Below are 19,100 nucleotides of genomic sequence, written 5' to 3'. Positions count from 1 at the left end.
AGGCCCTGAGGTAGGAAGGGGCTTGGCCTGTTCTGGGAACAATGAAAGGGCCAGCAGGACCGGCACGCAGGGCAGGTGGGGAATTCTACAAAAGGAGACTGAGGCGGCAGGTGGGGGCCAGGCAGGGCCGACCATGCGGGGTCCAGGGGCCCCCCACGAGGAGCACAGGTTCCATTCCAAGTGCAAAGAGGAGCCATGGACAAGTTTCAAGCAGAACAACACGATTTCTCTTATGGTAATAAAAATAACGAAGAGTAAACCGCCTTCTGTTTATGTGAAAACTTATAATTTACAAAGCACATTTACACATTTGACTCACACAGGCTCCACAAAGGCCGTGAACTTGGGACCCCGCTGACCACTGGACAGATGCAGGAATCAAGGCTCAGGGGCATGAAGTGGATCGTTCATGTTTGGGTACAGCTGGGAGCAAAACCCACACCTCCTGCTTTCTCGTCTTTTCACCTCATCCCACTGTCTTAAAGGGGTCTATGAGCGCCAGAACTCAGCCCCTTAGGCTGTGAAGACACTTTGGGACAGTGCCAGCCCCTCTCAGAGCTCAGAGAAACTCTCCTAAGTACTTCACACCCTGGCAGCCACCTCCTGGGACCGGCTTGGCCTGGCTCCTGCTCAACCCCAGGCAAACAGGTCTGAGCCTTCTCCTCCAATCAATAAGATATGCTCAGCTGCAGCTAAGTGTTTAGCCTCTTCTTTATTGAGATCATTTAAAGACCACATTTAGTAAAGAACTGTGTTGACTCCTTTGGCCAAAGCCAGAACCACCACCTCTCCCCACCTCTGTGCCTTCTGGGTGTCCGGAGCAGAAACAGCCTTAGGGTGACCTGGAATTGTTGCTACTGAAATTGTGAGGCTTCAAGTCACTTGTCCTGAAGGACCCAGGTGTCCTGGGGTCCAGAAAGACTGTGGAAGACGATGGGGGAGCCATTGCAGAACTGTGAAGTTCTCACCCCTAACCCTAAGGGCTCGGTCAAAGGTGTGCCATGGTTGACACATACTTGGATGAATGACCCCATTTAAGATTCTCAGCACCCTTCTTCCTTCTTCTTCAGTGTCGAAGCCCTTTGTTCTGGCTCAAGCTGTCTCAGTCACACCACTGAGCGCTCCTTTGGGAGCATTGATACTAGGTTTGTGGTCTCTGCCATGATGCTCAGGAGTGGCTTCCAGTGAAGTGGTCCAGAACCTGGCTCTGATGAGACACCCCTAGCTCCACCTGAAATCACAGTGTGACCTTGGGGGAATGTGACTATGGGCTTCAGTTTCCTTGTCTCAAAAATGAAGATAATAAGTAACCAAGGTCATAATTCTGTTGTGATGTATTTGTTGTTGTTTAGTTGCTGAGTCATGTCTGACTCTTTTGTGACCCCATGGACTACAGCCTGGCAGGCTCCTCTGTCCATAGCATTTCTCAGGCTAGAATATTGGAGTAGGTTGCCAGTTCCTTCTCCAGGGGCTCTTCCTGACCCAGGGATTGAATCCATGTCTCCTGCGTGGCAGGCAGATACCTAACCACTGAGCCACCTGTGAAGCCCCATTGTGACGTGTACCATTCTACAAACAATAAATAGATTTACTTTTACCTAGGCATTCTGAAAACTACGGTCTCTGTTGCTGATGAGCTGACTGTTCCAAGTTCTAACCATCCAAGTGATGAAGAAATTTTTAGATAATTGAAAGGTGGGCATTGGGTACATGACCATGGGTGAAAATGAGGCATGGTGGGAGTTTGTAAGAACAGTGTCAGGAAGGCTACATTTCAGCGATTGAGGTTGTGAAAAATGCTAAGGACAACAGGAAGGTTGTTTTCTCCACTGAAAGGAAAGTTACTCATCTTCTGGGCAGATGGTCTGCTGGAACAGACGATAGAGAGAAGGCTGACCAATCAACTCCCATGCACTTTCTGCCTTCTCCATGAAGGAGAACCTGCTTTATCCTGGGAAGGCAGGGATACGTGTGGGAAAAAAGTATCCAGATCTTGAAGCAGGGGAGTGGAGAGCAGGCAAGTGGCCAGCTGTCTTCAGTAGATTCCCATGGCAGGCCCACCTGGATCCTACTGCAGGAGACAGGAGGAATGTGCAGATGGTGTTATAGAACCACTGCTCATGATGGCTGAGAAATCATGATGTCGCAGAGAAATCCCAGGAGTCTAAAGTATCAGTATCTTTAAAGAAGGGGAAAGAAGGTCTAAGGAACCACAGACCAGCAGGTTTGGCATCCATCGATTCTGTCAACCAATTCCTGGCAGAATTTGAGAGTGGATTATTAAGTGGACAGCTTGTGAGCACTTGGAAAATAAGCCGCATTGGTTCACTAAGCAAGCATCTTGCCAGAAGACCCTTATTTCCTGTTTTGAGAGGGTTAACCGGCTACAGACGGACTGCATCGTGACTGCAGCAAGGCGTGTTCCTGCCCAGTTCTCTATTCGCTGGGCGAGCTGGAGGAACAGGGAGGGGACAGCAGCCTGGCTAGCAGGCACTGAGCAACCATCTCGAGTCTTCGGGCCCTTCTCAAAGATGACCACCACCACCAACAACAACAAAAAGATGACCAACAGTGGTCCCAGGACAGCGAAAGAAGTTCCTGGTTTTCATGTTAGAAGGGTGTCCTTCAGTGAGAGAGTACTAAGCAAATGAAATGAAGACGGGATCTAAATTCAGGTCTCCACTGGTGCATTCCAGAATTTTTTACCAACTCATTTCAGGCCAGAAGGAGGCAGTGTGGCCTAATGATTGAGAGAGGAGACTGGCTTCAGATCTGGGGTTGAACCAGAGCCAAATGTTACTTACTAAATAGTTAAATGTCCTTGGGGAAGTTACATAACCTGAGCCTCTACCAATATAAATGGGCTTTATAAACCTAACTTACAAGGTTGTTGTGATAATTAATGAGATAATTCAGAAGAAGCCCTTGATGCTTTATCTGGGTAAATGTAAATTCTCTATGAATAGCCAGTGCGGAGGGCATCCAATATTTCGTCTGCTAATATCTTACTCATAGGAACTGATCTCCTCCCCTCCCCATGATGACATAAACTCTGTCCAGAAGAGCAGGGTCTCAGAGGAGCTGCTATATTCTTATGAGCCTTCCCCAATATCCCTGCTCCCACTGGGGAGCATTTTAGAGCATTTTCAACACCCCTAATAGAAACTTAGTACTCATTCTGTAGTGATCATTCCACACTCCACCCTTCAGCCCTAGGCAACCACTAATCTACTCTGCCTCCATGGATTTCCTTATTTTGGACATGTGGTTACTATTTTTACCAGTTGGAGGAATTGTACCATTTTACAATTACTACCAATACAAAATTGTACCATTTTACAATTACTCCCCACAACCAATAAATCAGTGTTCCAATTTCTCCATATCTTCACCAATACTTGTTACCCTTTATCTTTTGATTCTAGCTGCCCTAGTGCATGTGATGTGGTATCTCATGGTTTTTTCCTTTTTTACCCATTTTTTTAAATGGTAAAGTTAATTTACAATGAGGTATAGTTAAGGTATAGTTAATTTACAATGTTGTATTAGTTTCAGATGTATAGCAAAGTGATTCAATTATATGTATGTGTTTGTGTATATATATGTATAATGTACATATTTCTTTTCAGATTCTTTTCTCATAGGATATTACAAGATATTGAATGTAGTTCTCTGTGTTATGCAGTAGGTCCTTGTTTTTTTAATCTATTTTATGCATAGTAGTATGTAAAAATCCCAAAATCCATGGGATTTTCCAGGCCAGAAAACTGGAGTGGGTAAGCCAGCCCCTTCTCCACGGGATCTTCCCAACCCAGGGATCGAACCCAGGTCTCCCGCATTGCAGGAGCATTCTTTACCAGTTGAGCCACTAGGGAAGCCCAAGAACACTGGAGTGGGTAGCCGATCCCTTCTCCAGCGACTCTTCCTGACCCAGGAATCGAACCAGGGTCTCCTGCATTGCAGGTGGATTCTTTACCAGCTGAGCTGCCAGGGTTGATTATTTTTAATCAAGCTCTTCAAATTTCTAAATGACAGCACTACTATAAATTGAGGTCTTTAGGAGTCAAAAGGATTTTTAGCAGATTGTAATCATGGGTGAAATCAATCAGATTAATTTCAACAAAGATAAATGACAACACCAGCATTTTGGTTCAAATAATCAATGACTTGTATAGCTGATGAGAGAGAGCAGCTTAAAAGCCATCCAAGTTAAAAATCACTGAGGGAATTGACTTTAACACAGCCACCAGTGTAACACAGTGGCTCAGGACCTAACGCTGCCTTGAGCTGGACTGAAGGGACCAGAAAAAAGGAGTGGGTGCGTGGATTCTGCTCCTTGGTGCAGACCGCTTCTCCGCTGCTGTGTGCAGTTCTGGGCACTACGTATTCTATAGGGCATTGATTAACTGGGTCATGTCCAGAAAGGAGAGGGAGAGATGATGAATTTTCTGGAACTCATAGGGGAAACAATCAAAGGAACGGGATCATTTGGCTTAAAGAAGTAGGGATGGAGAATGGAAAGATGAAAGGGAACAGTGTACTGGGGCATATGTTAGGAAATTTGCCATCACTGATCACACGAAAGCCCCGCCAAGTAAGCTTAACCCTCCTTAGAGATGAAAGGACAGTGAATTGTTCAAAGTCCTCAGGTAGTCAGAGGCAAAACTGCCTGGGTTAAAACCCAGGTTGGTCTTTTTACATTGTCCTGCTCTGTCTGTGAGATCCTGCTTCTCCAGGGGAGTGGATGAAGCTGTTCGAGGGAGAGGGTGGTGGTGGGAGAGGCTCTGAGGAGTCAGCTGGAGCCTACCCCCTTCTCAGCCATCTCTGCGCCCTCAGAGGCAGCAGTATAGCATAGCGGTTAAAAGTGTGGACTCTGAGCAGCAGACTATCTGGGGCAAGTCCTGGTTCTATCACTTGTGTGCTGGGTGAATTTTGTGCAGATTACTTTATCTTGTTTCCTGGGACTGATAATATAATAGTACCTAATTCACAGGGCTGTTGCGAGGGATTAGATGAGTTACTATTTGTAAAAGGCTCAATTCTGGCACATATTAAGAACTTTATAGACATTTATTAAATAAACCCTGGGTCCAGGCCACTGTGGTTTCTAGACTGAACTTCTGTGAAAGCCCCTTAACCAGACACCTCACTTACGATTTGTTCTCCTTTAATTCACAAAGAACCATAGTCTTAAAATGCAGATCCAAGCGTGTCATTCCCTTGCTCAAATCACTGCAATAAATGTTGATCGAATGTGTGAGTTAATGAAGAAAACATTCCTTGCAATATGGTTGCAAAGATGGAATTCCTGCTACTTAGTAAACACTCATTAGGCAGCAGCTATTAGGACCGTGATGATCGTGATGGGCAGTGCCCCTTGCCCGCCTGCAGACCCTCCTGGGGCCCTTGGGCAGAAACACTGAAGTGCTGGAGCTAATAGTGATTCTCTAAGTCCTTATGGCCACAATGGCCTATTTTCTCCGTGGAATTTCGAGGAAGGAAAGGGTGAAGAAAGAAAAACACAGAAAATGTCGTGGCCTAGAAAAAATTTTTCTAAGCCATATCCTTATTTTCTTTCTGTCTTTCAGGCAAATAAGGACTCCCCTCCTCCACCCCCCACTGTGGCTCTGAGGGTGGAGAAAAACAAGGGACAAGAAAAGCCTCTCCTGGAGGTGACACGCCAGATACAGGGGGGCTGTGGTGCTCACCCCAGACTTAGGACCCTCACAGCCCTCAGCTGGGGCCAGGGTGGAGCCAGCGGTCTGCCGCTGACCTGGTGGGGCTCTGGGCTCGCTGCTTCCCCCCAGCACATCCTCGGTAATCCGCAGTGATGTCTGGGCTGTGGCAAGAGCAGGAAAGCTTACCCTCCTAATATGGAAGGCTAATTAATTTGTATTAGGGCTTAGGGATAATTAAACTTTTTATCTGAACTTAAGCTGCACAAACCACCCGCCTTGTACAATTAATTGCTGCCTTCATTTCCTCCTCCAGGAGCCGAGAGATAAGTGCAAGCCAAGCTCCCCTGTCTGATTCTGCCTTCCTCTCTGGTAGGGGCAAGGCTGTGCATCTTGTGGGGAGTCTGTTCTTTCCTGGAGGCCAGGCCATGGCCTATCCCGGCCGCTGGGAGCTCAGTCGAGGAGGCACATCCTTGATGAGTTTCTGCCGGGAGGAATTCTCCACCTCACAGCGACACCCACTGCTATGCCTATCTCCTCCACTGGGATGACCCTGAACTTGGCTTCTGCCTCTCTTCACCTGTGCTGGGTGCAGACGGGGGATGAGAGCTGTCCTGGGGGCTGGAGTCAGGCTGAGGACAGGGGACAGAGCATGTGGGCTCCAGTCTGAGCTCCAGGCACTCACACCCCGGGGCTGCCTCCCTGTCTGGAGGTGGAGGACACTAATGCCACAGCCTGGCTGATCAGCTCGCCTTTTGACAAACATCTGGTCAGCCTCCTTTCAAGTCCAAATCCCTGCCTGTGGAGCAGCACAGCTGTAACTTTTTTATTTGGCTCTTAAATCATGTCAGATCCTGCAAATCCATGATCTCATTTGTTCCTCCCAGCAGCCCTAAGCAATAGATGCAACATCACTCTCATTTTACAGATGAGGAAACTGAGGCACAGAGTGATGAAGTAATATGATGGTAGTCATGTAGCCAGGGGCTTCCTGGGTGGTGCTAGTGGTAAAGAATCTGCCTGCCGATGCAGAAGACCTAAGAGGTGCAGGTTCGATCCCTGGGTCAGGAAGATCCTCTGGAGGAGGGCATGGCCACCCACTAGAGTATTCTTGCCTGGAGAATCCCAGGGACAGAGGAGCCTGGCGGGCTAGTCCATAGGGTTGCAAAGAATTGGACATGACTGAAGCAACATAAAACACCCAGTGAAAGAACCCGCCTGCGAAGGCAAGAGACGTAAGAGACCTGGGTTTGATCCCTGGGTTGGGAGGATCCCCTGGAGGAAGGCATGGCAACCCCACCCCAGTATTCTTGCCTGGAGAGTCCCATGGACAGAGGAGCCTGGTGGGCTACAGTCCATGGGGTCAAAGAGTTGGACACGACTGAAGCAACTTAGCATGCACGTATGCATTTAGCAGAACCGGGACATGGATCGAGCCTCTAAGATTTCAAAGTCCCCCTCCCACCCCACCCCGCCCCCGACCACTACAAGTTACTACAGCCCAAAGTCACAGTCCCTGAGGGGTCAACATGGCAGGCAGCAGTCCAGTTAGAGAGTAAGGGCGGGACTTTAGAGGTGACCCGATCCAGGGCAGCGGCCTAACCATACCATGCCCTGTGCAGCCGATTCTCGAGGAGGGGCACTTGGGAAATGAAATGAAAGCCCCATATTACTCCTCCTTCCTACCGCGTGTTCCTCCTCCCCCAGAATAAAACCACCACCTCTCTGATTATGACCCTATGGCTCAGCGCTCTCCTGAGTCCCAGCAGCAAGCCCAGAGCCAAAAGGATGGGCTGGCATTTTGGAACCTTGAGGTTCCTCTGTAGACCTCGGGGAAGTGGGGTAGGGGTGTGGATGCAGAGAGGAGAGCTGAGGCTTGGAGCAGCGGAATTCAGTAATAGTTTAGTTTTACCTAGCATCAATATGTGCCATTTGATCTTCATAACAATCTTATGAGGTATAATTAGACTCCTTTTTGAGATGAGGAAACCGGAGCTCAGAGAGATTAAGTTAACATGCTGAGAGGATCATCAGCCAATTCAAACTAGTATTCCAAATTGGGTTGGTCTGACTGCAGAGCAATCTCTTCCTTACTATGCCTATTGTAGGAGGAGAGAGAGAAGTCAAAGGACTTGGCTAGCCCACATGAGAAAATAACTTCAAGGAAATGGAGACACTTCCAAGGTGGTATGAGCCCAGAAGCCTGCTGGGACACTCTCAGGTGCTGCGGGAGGTATTTCTGGGTTCTGCCAGCAAAGAAACCCAGGAAAGGGGGACGGATGACCTCTCCAGGTCTTGCCTGTTTGGTCTGCCCTGCAGGCTCCTGACCATTAGGGAGGTTGTGGTGATAACCTCCTCGTCTTACCACCTCAACAGCAATTGCCCTGGGGTGGCAAAGTTGGTTCCTCTAAATCAGCCTTCGCAAACTTCAGTGTGCATTGGAATTGCCTACAAGGCTTGTTAAAACATAGACCGCTAGGTCTCAGCCTCACACTTCTGGTTCTGTAGGTGTAGAATAAGACCTGAGAATCTGTGTTCTAAGCAAGCTCCTAAGTGACACTCATGCTGGTGATCCAGGACCACGCTTAGAGAACCACTGCTCTAAACCATCCTCTCTCCGGAGATCACAGACCTGTCAGAACTAGAAAGTGATGGCAGGCCCAGACTCAGACCAGTCACTGCATCTTTACGCCTTCCTTAATAAACCTCCGATTCATGAGGTCGCAAAGAGTCGGACACGACTGAGCGACTGAACTCAACTGAACTGAATAAACCTCTCAAGGTGGTTGCTTGTGCCATTGGCGTAAGTGTCCTCTGAGCACAGGGCCATCTCTCTCTGCATCCCTGGTGCCTGGCATGTCGTGTGATGCACAGTAGGGACTCAACACGTAAGAGTGCTTAAGAGATAAAACAACCCCTCTGGTGTGTATTCCATGAACTGTCGGGGACTCCCGGACTTACTCCTTCTGGAATCAGATTGCAAGCTCCAGGAGGGTGGAGGCTGCTCCCTCAGTATCTGTAAGCATGCCCAGCACATGGTGAGCACTCAGATATTTATTGAATGGGTGGATGGGCTATAAACAGATTAGTAATGGAACCACTGACCTCAGCAGACCAGACCACCAGGGAGCCCTTTGGCTGCAAAATATCTAAATCCTGGATAAAATACACTTTTGATGCATTGCTGAGTTCACTTGAAGCAGGGGAAATGTATTTTACCCCCAGTAGAAAGGACCAAAACAAAACGGAAAATCACAACTGGGAGGAGGGTGCAGTAACAGAGGGAGGAACACTGATGCTCTGAGGACGTGAGCCAATAAGAACCTGGTGATCAATGACCCCTCACTGGGAAACCGAACCTTGGGCCAATGACAGAAAGGAACTCAGAGTGTTCAAGTGAAACCAGCTCTGCACGTGGGCTGAAGTGCCCCCAAAATGGTAGTACTAGCTGGCTTATGGGCAAACCAGATTTAAATCCTGTCCTGGAAGTCTTCTTTAATCCAGGCCTTTAGGATTCCTACAGATTAAGATCATGTAAATATGAGTTTGCTTTAAAAAAATCATAAGGAAGCAAACAACCATGAGTGAGAGTCAAATGAGGAAAAACCCCCATAGATTTAGCCCCCTCCCTCCTACCCCCAAAACTTCAGATACTGGAATTGATAAATGCAGAAGAGTTACACAAGGAAATGGCTTCTTTTCAAAATAAAGGATGGAATCACAAAGATGAACTACAATAGAACACTATCAGAAATGACAGATATGAAAAAGAACCAAATGGGGCTTTGAGAAGTGAAAAAGTGAAATGCTAAAATTAACTATGTCTGAACACAGTGCCTTAATCCAACTGGTTATCCCCGATGGGCTCAGCTTCTGGAGTAGACATCCTCTCCTCAAGCTTATCCTCAAGGACTTTCATATTGTCACTCGGTCAAAAGGCCCTCATACCCGAGTCCATGCCTGTCATGACCAGTAGGAGGACAGCAAAGACCAAGGAGAGGCCTGCAGCAGCCTTGTCACCAAAAGAGGTGATCGCTGTGGTCTATCATGGTGCTGAGTGAGGCCTGGTTTCTATAGAGACACAGTCCCTTTTGCTCACACAGCCCCCAGGAAAGACACCCTAACTCAGATGAGAATATACAGGATAAGCAGACAGCAAACTAGTGTTATCACCAGATGGGAATGGTGCCAGCCACCTTTGTATAAAAACCAGGAAAGGAAATATAATCACATTCACTATAGGTCTCCTGTCAGTGGGAAAATATTCAAGTGAAAATTGGAATTTGGTTATTTCTTGTGGCATTTCCTAAATCCCCAGTCAGTGGTTACCTGAACTGTGAGTGGGCTTGCTCTGAGCATGTGCTGCAAGGGCATTTATTCTTTGGAAGGAAGAAGCTGAGGGCTGAGACCCCACCCCACCCTGACTGGACCCAGGCCTGGGACGAGCCTTGTCAGACTTAGAGGGGGGCCATGCCCTGACTCGGGGTGCCTGTGGGCCAGGAGTCATGTCAGCATGGCCAAAGTTCCAGTCCCAATCTTGACAGGCATGCTCTCCTGGAAATTAGGTCTTGCTCATCCATCCTCCCTGGTCTCAGTGCCCCAGAGACTTGTCCCTGTTTACCCCCTCTGCACCCTTGGGAGCAGAGGCTGATAAGAAAGAGAGGTACATGCATCTGGTCAAACCACGGTGCTCCCTCAGAGACCCTGTCTCACAGGCTCGTGCCATCTGCTTCTCTTTCTCCACATGGCCATCCAACAGCCCTTCTCCCTGGGGCGGTTTCTCCGCCTTCTGCCACCCTGGACTGGCAAGCGCTTCTCCCCCACAAAGGGGAGCCCTAGCACAATAAACCTTTGGTTGGCACTGGGGTGGGCTAGTATGGCAGAAAGTCGGGCTGACTTTGGGAGAAAGGGGGGTCACAAAGAGCACAGGAGAGGTGGGGGTGTGGCTGAGTCAGATTCCAGCTGGCCCTCCTAAAGAGGGTAAGCGCTCAGGTCAAAGTCCACAGAGGTGATGACATGCCGAGATACAGAAGCTGTGGTGGGTATGTGGTGAAGCAGACAAATTCTGTTTGGGGGGCTGCACCAGGCAGTAGGTGGGAATCTTAGTTCCCCGACCAGGGTCTGAACCTGTGTCCCCTGCAGTGGAAGCGTGGGGTCCTAACCACTAGACCACCAGGGAAGTCCCAAAGCGGACAAATGCTCGAGCACAGAGCGTCTCTGGTTGTTCAGAATTTCTCTGAAGGTCCAGTCTTCTTTGATTTGCTTTTTGGTTTTTTGGCCATACAGGACAGCGTACGGGATCTTGTTTTCCCTGACCAGGGATGAAACCTGCATCCCCTGCAGTGGAAACGTAGACTTAACCACTGGACCAGGGAAGTCCCTGAAGGCCCAGTCTCGTCTCTGCCAGCACGCCTCTGATGCTTTCCCCTGCAGCTCCCTCTGGCATGGTGGCAGGGGTAGTGACCAGGGAGGATTAGGGACTGCAGGACTGAGAAATTTAAGCCCCAGGCCAGGTCAGATTGAGGGGCTGAGTGATTTAGCCACTTGACCCCGTATAACCATCACCGGGCTTCCCTACTCATCACAGCACTCCGCCCTCCGTGACCCACTGGGTAAGTCCATTCTATTTCAACTGCCCTTCCCAAGTCTTATCCGGTCCTCCTCCCTTCTACCCTGTACTGTCTAATAGCACCTTCTTTCATCTTGGGTGTTCTCCCTTCCCCTTTTCACCCATCCCCACCCGCTAAAGACCAGGAGACATTCTCTCCCATTAAGCCTCGTCTGAACCACACATCTTTCTACTTGTTAGAGGGGAAACTCCATGAGAACAGGCCTGGCAGCATGCTGGACACACACAGCTGGTGACTCACCAACCTGACATCACCATCTCGAAGAGAGGGTTTTCCTTCCGTGTTACCACAGTACATCGGCTTAGTGGACGCACGGTGGACGGTTCAAAGGTACTTTCAGGGGTCGTGGACTAAATTCAGTCATCATTTCTAGGGCAACTTTCACCTTGAACCTGTGTGTGTTGTGTGTGTTAGCCACTCAGTCATGTCCGACTTTTTGCGACCTCATGGACAGTAGCCCTCCAGGCTCCCCTGTCCACCACGGGATTCTCCAGACAAGAATACTGGAGTGGGTAGCCATTTCCTCCTCCAGGGGATCTTCTGACCCAGGGATCGAACGCAGGTCTCCTTCATTGCAGGCAGATTCTTTACCATCTGAGTCAAATTCAGTCATCATTTCTAAGGCAACTTTCCCCTTGAGCCTGTACCAGAACTAAATTCTTGGGTCCTCAAGACACCTCATCTGAGGTGCTTGAAATCCTGCTCTATGGCTTGAGGCTAATTTACATTTCCACTGAGCTATAGAAACCCCAGAAGCATTCTTCCACATCTTACATACTGCCAGCTCCAGACTCAGCTTCTGGGCTTGGTTCAGTTCGGTGCATTCACTGAGCTTTGATCACCCGCCTTGAAGTATGTGTTTTGCTTTGGAAGGTGGAAATGAGCCACAGGCTGGACTCTGCCTCATCTGACGGCACCCCCTCACCCTCCTGCCGCCCCGGAAACCCGACTGGGGAAGGGAATGGTGAGGAGGCGGCCCGCACGGCCCTCAGCAAGTGCCTGGCCTGTGACACCTGCCTGGAGGAGAGCCTGGCCCCTCTGGACTCAGTCTCTGGTCTCTGGGTCTCTGAGCCCTTGCCTGTCTTTCTCTCTCTCTCTGTCTTACCCTCACGTCTGTGAGAGGCTTCTGGCGTGTGACACCCTTGAACAGCATCCCATTTTGCTCCCTGCCCTAACCCCCATGTCCCCATATAAGCTGGGGACAGCAGAGGCTTCACCTGCCTGGGCCGCCTCTGCTCCTTCAGTGTATCGTGAGCACAGTGGCTGCCAGGGAGTAGGGTTCCTGACACATTCTATGAAGAAATGGCCGTTTAGCTGATTCTCTTTCAGTCTCTGCCTCTTTCGGATCCTCGTGTCCAAGCCGTTCCAACCAGGCTTTTCCGGGCTGAGATCTGCTAGCATCAGTCACGATAGTTTTGAAATGATTAGAGGTGGTACTCAGGGCGGCTGGTGGGGTGTGTGTGTAAAATAGCATTTCCCACATACAACCAGACCCCAAATAGACATATCACTTCCCCCTCACCTCTTTAGAGAACTATTCTGACATTCGCCAGCACACATACACTCACACCAGGTCAGAGATGGAAGAAACCTTAAAAACCATCTGTTTCACGCATACTGAAATATTTATGGGTGAAATGACACATATCTGGAAAGTGCTTTAAAATATTCCAGGAAAAAAGACCGAATGAGGAGAAGAAAGATAGAGCCAGGTAGGTAGCGGCATGAAGTTTCATTTACCATGCTCTCCTTTGCGTAAATGCTTCAAATGATCCATAATAAAAAGCTGGGGGGGGGGGGGCGGGGTGGTGGACAAATAATTTAAAAGCAGAACCATCTACTCCAAACCCCTCATTTTCAGAGTTATCTGAAGCCACTGCTCATTTTTCACCTATTACAACCAGTCCTGCAAAATCCCTTGTTGTTTATTTAATTTTGTTTCTTTTGTGTGAGGCTCCTGCTGCCAACCAGATTCTTGTTCCTTGAGGGCAGGGCTATTTTGCTATTTTATATCCTCCTATGGGGCTTCCCTGATGATTCAGTTGGTAAAGAATTTGCATGCAATGCAGAAGACCAAGGTTTGATCCCTAGGTTGGGAAGATGCCCTGGAGAAGGAAATGGCAACCCACTCCAGTAATCTTGCCTGGAGAATCCCATGGACAGAGGAGGCTGGTGAGCAACAGTCCATGGGGTTGCAAAGAATCAGACACAACTAAGCAACTGAATCACCACCACCATGGAGCTGAAGGGCTGGAGCATATAGGAAAGCATTCAATAAACAGCCTTTGGAGGGAGCTGCCTGGCCCTTGACTGTGGACCAAGACCTTCTTTCCCATCCCCATGTCCATGGCATTTCACTCCTCCACCCTCACCCATCCCAGCTACTCTCTGGCTTTTGCCAAGGTTATAGGTGATGCTCTGATCAAAGGCACTGATCTAAGTAATTTTTCAAGTCTTTGTCTATTTAATTCTCCCAACAACCCCAGGAGACAGAGTCTATGGTTATCCCCATTTTGCAGATTAGGAAACTAAGGCTCAGAGAGGTTGAGAAATAATCCCCAAATCAAACAGGTAATAATCAATAGAGCTAGTGTTTGAGCCCAGGCCGTCCGCCTCCAGAGCCTGTACTCTTGACCACGACCTCTCAGCGAGGGAGGAAGGCTGGGCCCAGGTGTCCAGGCTTCTCAGCTACCTCCCCGTGCTCCTTCCCCAGCCTTGATCCCTCCAGGGCCCCATGCACAGCTGCTGGCAGGTAAGCTCGCTGCAGAGGACGGTGTATCCAACTGAGGGCAGAGGGCTTCTTGGCTACAAAGCAGAACTGGTGGCATGAGGAGAGGGTGGACTAAGCTGACAGGCAAGGCTTATTTATGTGCTTTTTCTTCATCAAAGCGTCCCTTTAAAAATGACTCAATCGACTATTAATCTTGGTGAAACATCAACCCCAACAGGGAGAAAAACAGTTGGAAAATCTGCAAGAGGAGAAGGCTTGTGTTGCAGCCTCAGTCCACTGGTGAGGTGACACCTGGGGACACTGCAGGAGCGCGTCTTCCAGGGCCATGACCTGGGCACGCACCCAGTACGAGGCTCGGTTCCCCCAACCCCTTCCCAGACCACTCTCACCGGCTCCCAGCTGGTGGGACCCCACTGAGCCCCGTCACAGCCAGAGGACACACACCTGTGTGTGTTCATGAGGCTCCTGTGTGGATGGCATGAAAATCAAATTTAGAAATATTGCCAAGTGCAAAAAGAAAGTCCTGGAGGGGCATAAGTCTCTCCCCTCTCAACCCCAGCCTGGTTTGGCAGAGACCCTAAACTTTAGGGAAGAAGCAGCCTTGACTTGAGAGCAAGGTCAGAGTTAGGAGGGCAGGGATGTGAAGGGCTCGAGCCTGCTGTTGGCTTGGCTTGGGGAAAGTGACTGGAGAAAATTCCCTTATGCTGCAGGGAGGCAGCAACTGGCTTGTGGGGGAGGGAAAGTAATTACAGAGTGTGTTTATGTTTTCATAAACTCAGAGATCCTGGACCAAGGTGTTCTGGAGAGGCTGCTGGGTGACTTCCTGGTGACAGGAAGAGGACAAGGAGGGCAGGACCAGAAGAGAGAGGAGTGGGAGTGAGCAAGCGCCGCGTAGGTCCCGTCAGGTCAGGCAGAGCCTGAAAGCCCTGGACTGGCCTAGCTCCCAGGTCCTTCCATGAGCGGCAGTCTTGGGGCTCATCTGCTTCAGTGGGGGTTCCCAGCTGCTGGGACACTCACCTGCTCTCGGTACATTCCAGCTCCAGAGGAGAGCATCTGTGTCCCCTGGAGCAGGGCCACGCGAGGGGGCACAGCTGTCTCAACAGGGACTCCCACTCCAGCAGAGGGCCCCTGCTCAGCCCGGCTCACCCTTTCCATCTGAGGACTTTAAAAAAATTTTTTATTTATGTGCTGGGTCTGGGTCTTTGTTGCTGTGCGCAGGCTTTCTCTAGGTATGGCGAGTGGGGGATACTCATTGCAGTGACTTATTGCAGTGCGTAGACTCTAGAGCGCAGACTCAGTAGTTGTGGGGCATGGGCTTAATTGCTTCAAGGCAAGTGAGATCTTCCCTGACCAGGTGTGCCCCCTGCATTGACAGGCAGATTCTTAACCTCTGGACCACCAGGGAAGTCCTGAGAGTTTTTCTTTTGACACTGAAGGCCTGCTTTGCCGATACCTCTTCTTATGACACTCACTGCCCAGGTCTCCCAGTTCCCTCTGACTTCTTGCATGTGCCTTTCACAGACACTTCAGATAGCTTTTCTGCTCCTCTTTCCATTCCTAAGCATGGTAGGGTGGGAAAACTATGGGCTCTGGACTTGGGACAGTCTTGATTCAACCCTTGCATCCTCCACTTGGGGACCACTGACTTGGGCAAAGTTTCTAACCCTCACTTTCTCATCTATAAAATGGGAATGTTCATATCTACTTACCTCACTGAATCATTGTAAGGACAAGTGAGATGAGGACATCTACTTGTAGTAATGGAAAGCTAATTGATTTGAATAAACCCTTCTGCTGAGGACAAATAAAAAGCTGGATGAAGTGCAACAAACATTTTCTTAGGATCACCGAAGAGGTAACAATGTGATGAGGAATCATTGGGCCACAGTCTCTGATGAAGTGAGAGTTCAGACAGGTATAGTCCAGCACACCCTTGCTTTTAAAAAATAAATTAATCTAGAAGCAACAATGACACAAAGGAGCTCCAGATTTTGCAGTCCCCACCTCACCCCCAACGTGGGAGGCATGAATAAATACTCTACATCTCTCAGAAGTGGGGTCCTGAGGGGCTTCACTCTCAAGGTAACAATGAATTGGAAGTAAGCATTCTTTCTTATGGATGTGCAGCCTTGAATTTGGGCTAAGGAATTCAGAGGAAGGTGGTCCCGGACTGGTAGCATTCCCAGGTATCCGGCAGAAGCCTGAGATACCTCCTGCATGTCTGCCTTTCATGGGAGCAACAGGGAGAGAGATGCCTTGAATAAACCCACCCTCATCCAGGTCACCTCAGACTCCTGGTCTCCAGGATATAAGCACACCCGGGCCAGCGGCCTGTCTCCCCCTCAACAGGCTGGGACCTAAGGGAGCAGGACCGGAAAGGCTCTGGGAGAGAAAGAGAAGAGAGAGCTTTGGGGACTTGGCTGTGTTGGGTCTGAGGGAAGTTGGTGCAGGAGCCACGAAGGGGCCTGCAGGTGGGAGGCCTGGGAGGTGGCTTGGGCAGGTGCTGAGGAGAAATGTGCTTTGATTAGCAAAGAGCCCAAGAGGACTACAGCATCCCATGCCCTGGCCTCACTCTTCTGTTTCAGCAGCAGAAAATTATTTTCCTAGAGTTAGAAAAAACTGTGTCACTCTCCCTCTGGTGTGCGTGTGTTTTGCATGCACGTGCTCTGACCTACTCATTTGCTCAAGGGTTCTCCAAGAATGAGGGCCCATGTCTCAGTTAAAACAATATTGCTACAGTAATCAAGACAGAATGGTACTGGCACAAAAACAGAAATATAAATCAATGGGATGGGATAGAAAGCCCAGAGACAAATCCATGCAAGCGGCCACCTAAAAATATACAACGGAGAAAAGACAGGCTCTTCAATAGGTGGTGCTGGGAAAACTGCTACATGTCAAAGAATGAAATTAGAACACTCTTTAACACCGTATACAAAAATAAACACAAAATAAAGACCTAAATGTAAGACTGGACACTATAAAACTTTTAGAGGAAAACATAATCAGAACACTCTTTGACATAAATCACAGCAAGATCTTTTTTGATCCACCTCCCAGAGTCATGAAAATAAAAACAAAAATAAACAAATGGGACCTAATTAAATTTAAAAGCTTTTGCACAGCAAAGGAAACCATAAATAAGATGAAAAGACAACCCTCAGAATGGGAGAAAATATTTGCAAAGGAAGCAACTGACAAGGGATTAATCTCTAAAATATACAAACAGCTCAATATCAAAAAAACAAACAACCCAATCAAAAAATGGGCAGAAGACCTAAATGGATATTTCTCCAAGGAAGACATACAGATGGCCAAGAGGGACATGAAAGATGTTCAACATCATTAACTATTATTGAGAAATGCAAATCAAAACTATAATGAGGGAGGGATCACCTCACACTGGTCAGATAGCTATGATAAAAAAATCTGCAAACAATAAATGCTGAAGAGAGTGTGGAGAAAGGGGGACCTTCCTACGCTGTTGATCAGAATATGAATTGGCCCAGCCACAATGGATAATAGTATGAAGGTTCCTTAAAAAACTAAAAATAGAACTACCATATGACCCAGCAATCCCACTGGAAAATCATATTCTCCCAAAAAAGACACTGGACCCCAATGTTCATTGTAGCACTACTTACAATAGCCAGGATATAGAAGCAAACTCAATGTCCATTGATGAATGGATAAAGAAGATATGATACATACTACACAATGGAATGTTACTCAGCCACTAAAAGGAATGAAGTTGGGTCATTTGTAGAGATGTAATGGACTTAGAGATGTAAGTGACTTACTTCTCTGAAGTAAGTCAGAGAAAAACAAATATCGTATATTAACGTATATATGTGGAATTTTAAAAAATGATACAGATGAACCTACTTGCAAAGCAGAAATAGAGACACAGACATAGAGATCAAATATATGGACACCAAAACGGGAAAGGGGAAGTGGGATGAACTGGGAGATTGGGATTACATGGAAACACTGCTATGCACGGAATAGACAACTAGTGAGAGCCTGCCGTACAGTGTGGGGAACTCCGCTTGATGCTCCGTGGGGACCTGGGTGGGAAATCCCATCTAGGGAGGGGTTATATGTGTACATGTGGCTGATTTGCTTCGTTGTGCAGCAGAAACTAGCCCAACGTTGTAAAGCAACTATCCCCCAACAAGCAAAACCCCCAAAACAATGATGATCGATGGTCTTCATATGTCAGGCGCTGGGCTGAGTGCTGGGAACACAAAGATGATCACGACAAGGCCCCCACCCTGTACTTGGGTTGTTCGTGGGCTCTGGGGAGATGCAGGCACTCGAGGGTGCGCTGCTGGGCGTGGCCTGCTTTCAGGGTCTCTGTATTCACTGATTGGTATCTGGTCTAGCCAAAATGCTTTCCCAAGCATCTCCTGGGTTCCAAAGGCAGCACCGGAAATTTCAAGCAAGAAGCCACTTCCTGGTCCAGCATTACCCAGTGTGGACAGGATATTACTGAGATCGAGGATGGATGAGCTGCTCTGGTTCTTGTCTGCCTTTCTGCCCCTGATCATGGAGCAGGAGATAACTGGGAGGTCAGCACAGGAGGGGCCTCCTGAATTGATCTGTGGCTCTGTCTTGAATAAACCGGGTGAGTGGTATGTCTTTTGTTTCCCCCTCTAGCTTTTATTTCCCTTTTCTGATTCAGGGCTGGGTTGGGTGCCTGGACTCAGTGACTGTCTCTTCCTGTCCTCTGTCCAGAATGGACTTCAGCTTGCTGAGGGAGAGCAGGCCCCTCATGCTGAGACCAAATACCTTGAAAGGAAGCAGTTCCCGTTGCCCTGAGACCCGTGGGGCAGAGAAAGAAACTGTGCTCTGGGGCTCCATCCACCCACTTTGCCCGAAGGCTGTATCCAACCATCCACATCAGGCACAGGCTGCCACACCCTGAATTTCTCTCCTAGCATCTTTCCTGGCTGCAGAGAAGGCAGGTGTCTGAGAACTGTCCCTTCTCTTCTCCGTAATGATCTACAGCCAATTAGCTGTACCCATGAAGGTGGAGAATGCCTCCTTCTATCCCCAGAGCTA

At 48.6% G+C, this 19,100-nt stretch overlaps 1 protein-coding gene across 2 annotated transcripts in view; it reads right to left on the bottom strand.

Moving 5' to 3' along the window:
- KCND3 (potassium voltage-gated channel subfamily D member 3) overlaps positions 1 to 19,100 on the bottom strand; it is a 208,836-nt gene that overhangs the window by 12,723 nt on the left and 177,013 nt on the right. The window lies entirely within an intron of this gene.

The sequence above is a fragment of the Muntiacus reevesi genome, chromosome 1 (assembly GCF_963930625.1).
Source record: "Muntiacus reevesi chromosome 1, mMunRee1.1, whole genome shotgun sequence".
NCBI classification, from domain to species: Eukaryota; Metazoa; Chordata; class Mammalia; order Artiodactyla; family Cervidae; genus Muntiacus; species Muntiacus reevesi.
Note: the sequence above shows the minus strand (reverse complement) of the source record. Positions and strands in the feature narration are given on the sequence as shown.